Below are 10,766 nucleotides of genomic sequence, written 5' to 3'. Positions count from 1 at the left end.
GTGGCTATTAGCCATAGTGTATTGTTGGAACTCTCTGTCTGGGGCAGTGATGCTCTGTATTCTTGGTGCTTGGGGGGGCACAATGGGAGGGTTTCTAGTGTCCTGGCCCCACTGATGGACCTCCTGATGGCGCCTGGTGGAGGTTTTTTGGACACTGGGTTACACAGAGTGTTGGACTGGATGGGCCATTGGCCTGATCCAACATGGCTTCTCTTATGTTCTTACGGGGTGGAAGGACAAGTGAAGGCCCCTCTTGGTGATTATTCTGGCCTGCTTTGTCCTACTTCTCCGATCTAGTTACAGGAAAATCCCATTGAAGACGGAGAGGAAGGAAGTGCTTCATTCACCAATCTGGGATTGATCCTGTACTATTCATTAGCTTAATCGGTCTCCAATTGGCAGAGGGAGAGCTGCACTGCTAATCTATGTTGCCAGGCTCAAACAAATATCACCCCATTAAATTTTAACACTCCCAAAGTAATTAAAATATTAATTCAGTTATTTCAGTTTAATTATGCCATTAGAAGCACTTTCTCTCTCTGGGGTTACTGTGCAAAGCAAAGTCAGGCCTCCAGGGGTGCAGTGGCTTCCTTCAGACTCCAAAGAGAACTTTATAAAGCCTCTGTGTCATCCAGGAGAACTTCAGCATGTTCCTCCAAAGTCCCAGGAGGAGGAAGCTCAGCAACATCAGCTGGAATCAACAACCCTTCATCAGGCACAGCGAGCATTTGTGCAGAAATAACATGGCTGCCTAACAGAAAGTCACTCACTGCAGCTGGGTCGTATTTAGTCCTCTTGAAGCATCATTGCCTCCCCCCCCCCCACCCCAATCAGTTGCTAGTTCTTTACTCATACTTTTCCTGTAGCCCCCAAAATAGCACAGCAAGAGGGGTCACAAGAATAGAAGTAAGAGTAAAAAGAGCATCCATCCTGGATCCCATCACACCATCCCAACAGAGGAAAGTTTGGCCTCGGGTTGTTATTTCAAGGCATTCTCTGGCTTCTCTTGGGGCATAGTTAGCCTATAACAGCATGCTGAATCAGATCCCACCATCAATGTAATACTTCCCTGCTGCAGTACCTTCTCTGCTATCAGCACTATCTTCTCTGGCTTTCCCCACTTTAACAGGGAATTGGATTTCTGTCACTTGTGGTATCTCAGCATCTCACAGCTCTGCAACTGTTCCTTCTGCTCCCTCCCATAAAGCACTTTTCAGTGCTACATGTACAATGCGTCTTGACCTGAATTAGCTGCTAGCCAGGTGGGAAGGTTAGCTCTTCTCCTCAAACCCTTCTGCTGGAATGGAGGTATGCCATTCATCACCAGTGATGTCACTGGTACTATCCAATCAGTGCCCATGATGACACTTGTACAACTACATTATTCTGAAGAGCATTTATGATGGCACTAATGGTGTTAGTTGGGGTAGGAAATCTTGGTAGGGAAATGTAGTATCCCCACAACACAGGCAGTGGGAACAACCTTCACTGAGCTCAGGGGCAGCCTTTGAAGGAGGTTAGACTGAAAGAGTGCCAGGGCAAGGTCACCCAGAGAACAGCATAATTGGGCTTGAGGCTGGGTCTGACCAGTCTGGAGTCCGTGACACCACATTGCCCCTTTGCCTTACTGAATGAAAGACTAGTGCCCCCAGCCAGATCCTGAACATGCAAGGAGTCCTGTTTCTGGTTCTCCTCTTACTGCTCCTGGCTCCTTCACTTTGCTCTCATCATTGCAGGTTTTTCTTTTCAGTCTCATTTGAGAGGTTTCCCACCTTCTGTTAAATCTCTTCACATCATTTCAATATCACAGCCCATTTCAAAAGACGATAACGCCGACTAAGAGGAAGATTAGGCTGCAAATAAGTGTTCAGAAGGGGGGGGGAGCTTTCATTCTCACCCTGGAGGCAAAGGAAATTATTTTAAATGTGGATTTGAGAAGGAGTCTGACGCAGGAGAATTCAGCCTTAACCTGGAAGCATGAAGCACCACAATAGTGTTGTTGGCATGGCCATCTCCTCTTGGTAGGGTTGCCAATCCCCAGATGGGGGCAGGGGATCCCCCGGTTCGGAGGCCCTCCTCCCACTTCAGGGTCATCAGAAAGTGTGTGTGGGGGAGAGAGAAATATCTGCTGGGCACTCCATTATTCCCTATGGAGACTGATTCCCATAGGGAATAATGGAAAATCGATCCACAGATATCTGGGGTTCGGGGGGGCTGTATTTTTGAGGTAGAGGCACCAAATTTTCAGCATAGCATCCGGTGCCTCTCCTCAAAAGACCCTCCAAGTTTCAAAAAGATTGGACCAGGGGGTTCAATTCTATGAACCCCAAAAGAAGATGCCCCTATCCTTCATTATTTCCAATGGAGGGAAGGCATTTAAACAGTACTGAGTTGGAGCATGGATCTGACTCAGCTTCTTGTATTGATGAGAGGTGAACCCAAGGGTCTCTTGCAGTATTACAGAGGTTGTTGGGGTGCAATTTGTATACTGCATCATTGACATGCTGAAGTATGACAGTCATCCCTGAGGACAGGCATCTAGAGCAGTGTGCTTATGTCTGTGTGTGTGTGTTCTGAACAGCAAGAGTCCCTCAATAAGTTGGGTAGGATGAATTAGAAACTGCCGGAGCTCTCAAGGAATTCTCCGTGCTTGCAGAGTGGCATAGGGCCTAGCAATAGCTCTCCCAGCCAGCCAGCCAGGTAGCGGAACAAAATAATTGATCGCCTTCTTGCTGCAAATTCAAAATGGCTTTGATGCTGGGCCATCCATTGCTGGAGCTGGAGTAATAATACAATTCATTTGAGCTGCAGCCCCACTCAAATGGATGGCTTTAATAATGGCTAATTTGAGATGACAGATAGGCCATTTGGGATGACATTAATGCTGAATCAGGAGAAGGGGATGGGTGGGAGAAAGCAAGGAGGAAAGGACAGGGAAAGCTGCAAAGACACTACCCTGAACATCTGCAATGCCTGCCCTCTGGCCAGCTTGTCAGTTTGCAAGTTTCAAAGCCTCCAAAGTGAGAGAGAGTTTTGCTACTTGGTCAGACATCATTTTAACTCTGTGCGTTAGACGACATCTAAGTTCTCCTCATGCTATGAAAAAGTTGTGATCCCCCCCAAGACTCAGAAACCAGGACAGATGAATTAGAGCCAATGACATTCTTTTAATATAACAAAAAGAATATTTTCTTGCATCGCAGCTGCATTCATTTTTGACAAAATTATTGTCATATACATATGATTCAGTGACATCAGTGCATTCTGAAATGTCTTTTAATGAATCCATTTAAATTCTATTATTATTATTATTACTAGTTTATATTCCGTCCATTCCCCCGTTTGGGGGCTTAGAGCGGAGTACATCAAATAGAAATAAAATCACAATAAAATCATAATTTTACAGAGGAAATCTGCACACTGGAATTGGGTGGCCTGAACAGCTGCCTATCTGCAACTGAAACTTGTGGCACTTCAGAGATACACCAGTTTTTTGTGGGATATGAAGGTGCCACAAAGTGGCTCTCTGTCCCTTTGGCATCCCGGCTGCACACACGGCAGCATGCAGGGTAAGAGCCATGGTGAAGAGCTTAGTGCAGTTGGGCCAGGGCACCATGGATCTCTACTCTGACTGAGTGAAGAATGAAGACTGGGAAAACTGAGCACACATCATCCAGCTCTCAGGAAGAGACAACCTCAAGACTTCTGGGCTCCTTTGCAGAGGAAAGTCTCCGGCATGCCTGAGAGATCTATTTCTGCAGCCTCTAGACTGGAGTAACAAATTAATGCCTCATCCTTGTTGCTTCTATTTTTTAAAAAATAGATTTTTGTTTAATTAGTGAAGCTCCAAGGACAAGCTTAGGCAGGCAAATTGAAGACAGAGATTAATACAAAAGAGAAGAGAGAACAAAACAATAAGATATTAACAAAAGCAAAGGAGACTGTTAATTCTAATTAGAGACAGATATATTTGTGATCCTCACATTGGATTGTACAGAAGGTTCTGCCAGTGCCGCACATGTGCAAAACAAAACCTCTGCTCAAGGCACAGTGGAAACTGCTGAGGGCTCTCATCTGGCAAGTGGTCTGTAAAACAGCTGGGTACCACCAGAGGGCAGCATCAGCATTCCCTGAGGTAGGGAAGCCTCCAGGGTGCAGGGCTCCAGGTGGGTCCCACTGCCCTGGGGACCCCGCCAGCCTGCTTAGTTGCAAGTGCTTTGTCACCAACATTTCTGGCTGCACATGCTGCCCATCTATTGGCTGTTGTGTCACCAGGGCTGCCAGCTTGGGGTTGGAAAATGCCTAATGATTTTTAGGGAGAGAGCCAGTGGAGGGAAGAGCTTGGGGCATCATGCCATAGAGTCCCACTTCCAAAGCTGCCATTTTTCCAGGTGAATCGATCTCTGTTATCTGGAGATCAATTGTCATAGCAAGAGATCTCCAGCCACCACCTGGAGGCTGGCAGCCCTATGTGGCACATTTGGGGGAAAAGCACGTAGGGGATGTGAGCATGGGAAGGGGGAGGGCTTACATGTGGGTGCAGGAAGGGAGGCACAAGTGGGGGCCTTGTGGGCAGACAAGGGCCTCCCAAATTTGGAACTAGGCTTACCAGAGGATAAAGGACAAGGGCTCTCTGCCCCCTGCCCCCCCCAAAAAAAACTCTTGGAACTAGGCTTGCAGAGGATTAAGGACTTTGGTTCCCTCTGGTCCTCTTAGTGTAACATTTCTTCAGCAGAGAGGAGCAAAGCAACACTTTGGGTTATATTGTCAAAATACGTAAAACACAAATCAAAAAGTTTGAGAAGAAGAGCAATGTGTGGCCATCCAGTAAGGCCACTCATGACCCCTGTCTAGGGCAGGTATGGGAATTGCAGGGTAGTTGGGCAGTTTGAAGGCAGTTGGACAATCATGTGACTATGTGCTGATGAGGTAAATACCTAAGGGCCAGTTTAGTGTAGTGGTTAAGAGTGGCAGACTTTAATCTGGAAAACAGGGTTTGATTCATTTGAAAATGTTGGTCTCCACTGCCTATGCTGTCTGGAACAGTCCCCAAGAACTATCTTGACATCTGCTGAATTGGGCATTGTTATTGGTTTGTTATGCCCTGCTCAGTGGGAAACATTGGTGGACACCAGAAATGGTTATGTGCTGGTTGTTTGAAATTTTAATGTTATTAATTGTATTTGTTGTTTTTGCTCCTTTTGCTGTGACCAGCCCTGAGCCTGCTTTGCAGGAAGGGTGGGATATAAATCCAAGGATAAATAAAAATAAATAAATTCTCCAGTCCTCCACATGAAGCCAGCTGGGTGACCTTGGGTCAGTCCCAGCTCTCTTAGCTCTCTCTTAGCCCCATACCTCCCTCACAAGGTGTCTGTTATGGGGAGAGAAAGGGAAAGGAGATTATAAACCACTCCAAGACTCAAGTGAAGGGTGGGGTATAAATTATCTCCTCCTCCCCCTTCCCCTGCTGAATCCGACTAAAGAAGGTCTATCTAACCCTGCATCCCAACAGTGACCAACCAGAGGCTTCTGGTAAACTTTCAAGAAGGCCATAGATGTGCCCTGATCTGGATAGTCCAGGCAAGCCTGATCTTCTCAGATCTCAGAAGCTAAGCAGGGTCAACTATGGTTAGTACTTGGATGGGAGACTGACCTTTATGTACCCAGTTGGAAGGCAGAGGCAGGCTTATTCAGCCAACTCCCTGAATATCCTCCAAGCCCCTAGTAGGGGTCAGTCACCAGAGGTCAACATGACTTCTAGGTGCAGACACACAAACGCACACACATGAAAAATACAAAAATAAAAAGAGGCCATGGAGGTGATAGCCTTTCCCCACAGTTTCCTCACATAAATGGGGTATTCAGAGATATATAGTAATTAGGCATGCACAGAACTCTGCAGTGAACATACTTGCCAGGCACACACTCCTCAGACTCCCTCATTTATGGTGCCCAGTAGCCATTTGGTCCTTGCAGCCTGCAGAAGCTTTTGCCCAGTCTGAGAATTGAATCATCTTATTTACTGGAGAAGAGACAGTATCTCCCCAGGGTCATGGTTGTTCAGGTCATTAAATCGATCGACTTGTATAAAGTATGGAATTGCTTGCTGTTTGTCTCCTCTTTGCGCCTCTGCTGTCCGATGCATCCTTTAAATGAGAACCATCAACTAAATTGCATTACCTGCACTTTGTGCCCATGCAGCCGGTGGCATCTTGCGAAGAAGTGTTCACAGATATTGATTGCAAGATTGGCTGTCTTTGGTGTGTGAGGGTGTCATGCATCTACAATGAAGGCATACGTAGACAGTATGCAATAAATTTCAACTGAAAATTTAACTTTCCCCCTCCTTTTTCCTGCATGCCTTTTGGAGGGCAGTGGCAGCAGATGAGTGTTGGGGGACAGCTGTTGTGAGAAAGCCATCAAATCATGTGAGAAAGCTGTGTAATTATTGAAGCAGATGCATTCAAACTCATTCAGATGCATCCAAACAGCTCACTGAATGATCTGCTCCATGCCTGCAACTGGTGAGCAGGATGTGAGCAGAACTTGCAAATGTTGGAGCATAATTAATGATAATTGTTGACTCTTTTGAACACTCCAGTAGAAAGACTAATGTAGTTACACACTTTTATCAGATCAGCAATTTCTCACTTGAGTCATTTAGAAGTTTTGCATGAATGCAATCTGGACCTGCTGACCTGGTAATTTTTTATCTGTTTGTTCACCCTGGAACCTCCTCTCTTGTTACCACCACTACAAGACACTCTCCCTGGGGGAAAACTGGTTCAGGCTCAGGCAGCTCTTTGGCATCTTCCACAATGAACAGAGGCACAATTCTATTCAGCTACTCTGCAATCTCTCCATCCTCCTTTGGCAATCTTTTAGTCCAACTGCTTTTTTGTTGTTCTTCTGTTAGATTGTTCTTCTGTTGTCTTTAAGAAAATGTTAATCGTTTGCCTGAATGTTTTTACAATATGCTCCTCAAATTCTGTTTTTGCTTTCCTCATCATTGATTCACATTTTTACCAGACCCTGGGTGCCTTCTTGTTTTTCTCATTTTAACAAGATTTACACTTTATAAAAGAAGCCATCTTTCTTTTCATGGCTTCCTTGACATTCTATATATGACTTATTTATTATAAACCTCGCTAGCATCCCCTTGGACTTCTCTGTGTGTTTTCTTTCTATCTGAGCCGCTTTTAAAGAAGATCTGATCTTTTTTCAATTTATCCATAAATAACACCCACAGTTTTGACACATTTCCCTCTTTGAAAATAAATTTGACCTTGCTTACCTTTCTGGGCAACTTTCCATTTGCATGTTTATAACACTGGATAGCAGTGTTGCTAAATTCCTGAGCAGTTCAATAACCCACCTTTCACAGTATCCTGGCAAGTAAGTAAGTAAATTTATTTTTATATCCCGCCCTCCCCCGCCAAAGGCGGGCTCAGGGCGGCTCACAGACATGGAGTACCATGATTTGAATAAAATACAATGTAAACAACAGTTTTAAAATACAATTCAGTTACATGTTAATTAAAATAGATAAAACAGGCGCTATAAGGTGCTATAAATCACAATCATGCATAAGATGGCTGGATGGCTACAGGTCAGTTTAGCCAGGTTCTGTCTTAAAAGCCAGCTGAAAGAGAAAGGTTTTGCAAGCCCTGCGGAACTGATTCAGGTCCCGCAGGGCTCGCACCATCTCTGGAAGTTGATTCCACCATTGAGGGGCCATTGCTGAAAAGGCTTGCTCCCTGGTTGTCTTCAATCTAGCCTCTCTTGGCCCAGGGATTTTTAAAAGATTTTGAGAGCTAGATCTCAGTGCTCTCTGGGGAACGTATGGGGAGAGGTGGTCCCTAAGGTAGGCAGGTCCTCGGCCATATAGGGCTTTAAAGGTAATAACCAGCACCTTATAGCGAACACGGTACACAACCGGTAGCCAGTGTAGGTCCCGCAGCCCAGACTGTACGTGTTCCCACCGAGGTAGTCCCACCAGCAGCCTGGCCGCCGCGTTCTGCACTACCTGAAGCTTCCGTGTTCGGTATAAGGGCAGCCCCATGTAGAGGGCATTGCAGTAGTCTAGTCTCGAGGTGACCATTGCGTGGATCACAGTTGCTAGGTCGCTGTGTTCCAAGAAGGGAGCCAACTGCCTCGCCCTCTTGAGGTGGAAGAAGGCGGATCTAGCAGTGGCAGCTATCTGGGCCTCCATTGATAAAGAGGATTCCAGTAGCACTCCCAGGCTCCTGACCCTGCACACTGGTATCAGTGGCGCACCGTCAAAAGCCAGTAGGGTAATCTCCCCTCCTGGTCCGCCGCGGCCCACGCAAAGGACCTCAGTCTTCGCCGGATTCAACTTCAGCCCACTCAGCCTGAGCCAGTCAGCCACGGCTTGTAACGCCCGGTCCAGGTTTATAGGGACATCGCCAGTCCGGCCGTCCATCAATAGATAGAGCTGGGTATCATCAGCATACTGATGACAGCCAAGCCTGTACCTCCGTGCAATCTGGGCAAGGGGGCGCATGTAGATGTTGAACAGCATCGGGGAGAGAACTGCCCCCTGAGGCACCCCGCAATGGAGTGGGTGTCTCTGAGACAGTTCCCCCCCAATTGCCACCCTTTGTCCCCGACCTTCAAGGAAGGAGGAGAGCCACTGTAAGGCTAGCCCCCGAATTCCTGCGTCGGCGAGGCGGCGGGTCAGCAGCCGATGATCGACCATATCGAACGCAGCCGATAGGTCAAGCAGCAGCAATACTGCCGAGCCGCCTCGGTCCAGTTGCCGCCAGAGGTCATCCATGAGGGCGACCAAGACTGTTTCTGTCCCATGGCCTGGGCGGAAGCTGGACTGGCATGGGTCCAGGGTGGAAGCGTCCTCCAAAAAGTCCTGTAACTGCAACGCCACAGCCCTCTCAATAATTTTGCCCAAAAAGGGCAAATTTGAGACCGGTCGGTAATGTGCCAATTCGGCCGGGTCTGATGTAGCTTTTTTCAGGAGAGGGCGGACCATTGCCTCCTTCAGGGGTGTTGGAAAAGCACTCTCTGAAAGGGATAGATTTATGATGTCCCGTATAGGACATCTTAGTTCCTCCTGGCAAGCCTTAATTAGCCAGGAGGGACATGGGTCCAGATCGCAAGTTGTAGATCGTGCAGTGCCAAGAATTCTGTCGACTTCCTCCAAGCTGAGCGGGTCGAAGCAATCCAGAGTTAAATCAGAAGACATGCATTGGGCCTCAAGTTCACTTACTGCATCTAAATTGGCAGGGCAGTTGTGGCAGAGCGATTGGACCTTATCTGCAAAAAATTTCGCAAAAGCCTCACAGCCTATCTCCAATTCCTTAGCCTTTGAATTGCCCTGTGGCAATGTGGTTAGATTCCGAATTATTCTAAATAATTGGGCCGGGCGTGAATTTGCAGATGCAATCTTAGCCGCAAAGTATGTTTTCTTTGCGGTCTTGATTGACATCTCATAGGACTTCATAAACTTCCTATAAGATGTTCTAGTCGCTTCGTCACGGGTACGCCGCCATTGCCTCTCTAGCCGTCTAAGACCTTGTTTCAGCTGGCGTAATTCCGGGGTATACCACGGAGCCAGCCTAGTCCAAGGTCACAGAGGGCGTTGAAGTGCGATCTCTTCGATGGCCCTAGAGAGCTGGCTATTCCAGGTCTCAACCAGGCCATCGAGAGAATCGCCAGAGGGCCAGGGGTCCCGTAGGGCCATTTGGAACCGTTCCAGGTCCATTTGGCTCCGTGGGCGAGCCATAATAGGCTCCTCGCCTAAACAGGTTTGGGGAGGCATATCTACACGGGCCTTGAGGGCGAAGTGATCCGACCATGGCACCGCCTCTGTGGTTATATCGCTCACTGCAACCCCAGCCGCAAAGATCAAGTCCAACATGTGTCCAGCCTGGTGAGTGGGGGTTGCAACAAATTGAGAGAGTCCCAGTGTCGCCATGGAAGACACTAGGTCCGTCGCCTGACTGGAGGACGGGTCATCAGCATGGACGTTGAAGTCACCCAGGATTATCAACCTTGGGTGCTCCAGCGCCCAGCCCGACGCCGCCTCGAGCAGGGACGGTAAGGTGCTGGCTGGTGCGTTAGGCGTACGGTACACCAGCCAGATCGCCAACCCTTCTCCAGCCTCCCACGCGAGACCGGCACATTCAATACCCTCAATCTTTGGGGCCGGGAGCGCCCTGAAGGAGTAAGCCTCCTGCACAAATAATGCCACTCCTCCCCCCCCCGCCCGCTAGTCCACGATTGGTGAAAGACTGAGTAACTCGGGGGAGCTGTTTGCGAGAGGGCTACTGTGTCACCCTCCCGGATCCAGGTCTCAGTCACGCAAGCCAGGTCCATATTCTGTTCGAGCATGAACTCTCGAAGGATTGAGGTCTTATTATTAATGGACCTGGCGTTGCATAACACCAATGATGGAGGCGGGTTCAACCTGGCCCTACTACCTGTCACCCTTGGGATGGGACACAAATTGGAGGAGGACCGAGCACTGTCATGTCTCTGTCCTCCTCCCTTATAACATCTGCTCCCACCGCCATACCTCCCCCTCCCCAGGAGCACTGGAATCCCTGAGCCGGCCATTTCTCGTTGGCAGCAGCTGCTATGGTAACCACTGTCAGGGCTGCTATCAAAGATATTGTCACACTACTCCGTCCCACTAGATCCTAGTATTCCAATCAACCCAAAAAACCCCACCCAAATTCCTTGTATATATTTGGTAAAGTTAATTCCAATAGCGAATCAATTTTAATCCC

The sequence above is a fragment of the Heteronotia binoei genome, chromosome 11 (assembly GCF_032191835.1).
Source record: "Heteronotia binoei isolate CCM8104 ecotype False Entrance Well chromosome 11, APGP_CSIRO_Hbin_v1, whole genome shotgun sequence".
NCBI classification, from domain to species: Eukaryota; Metazoa; Chordata; class Lepidosauria; order Squamata; family Gekkonidae; genus Heteronotia; species Heteronotia binoei.
This window is presented reverse-complemented; position numbering follows the sequence as displayed.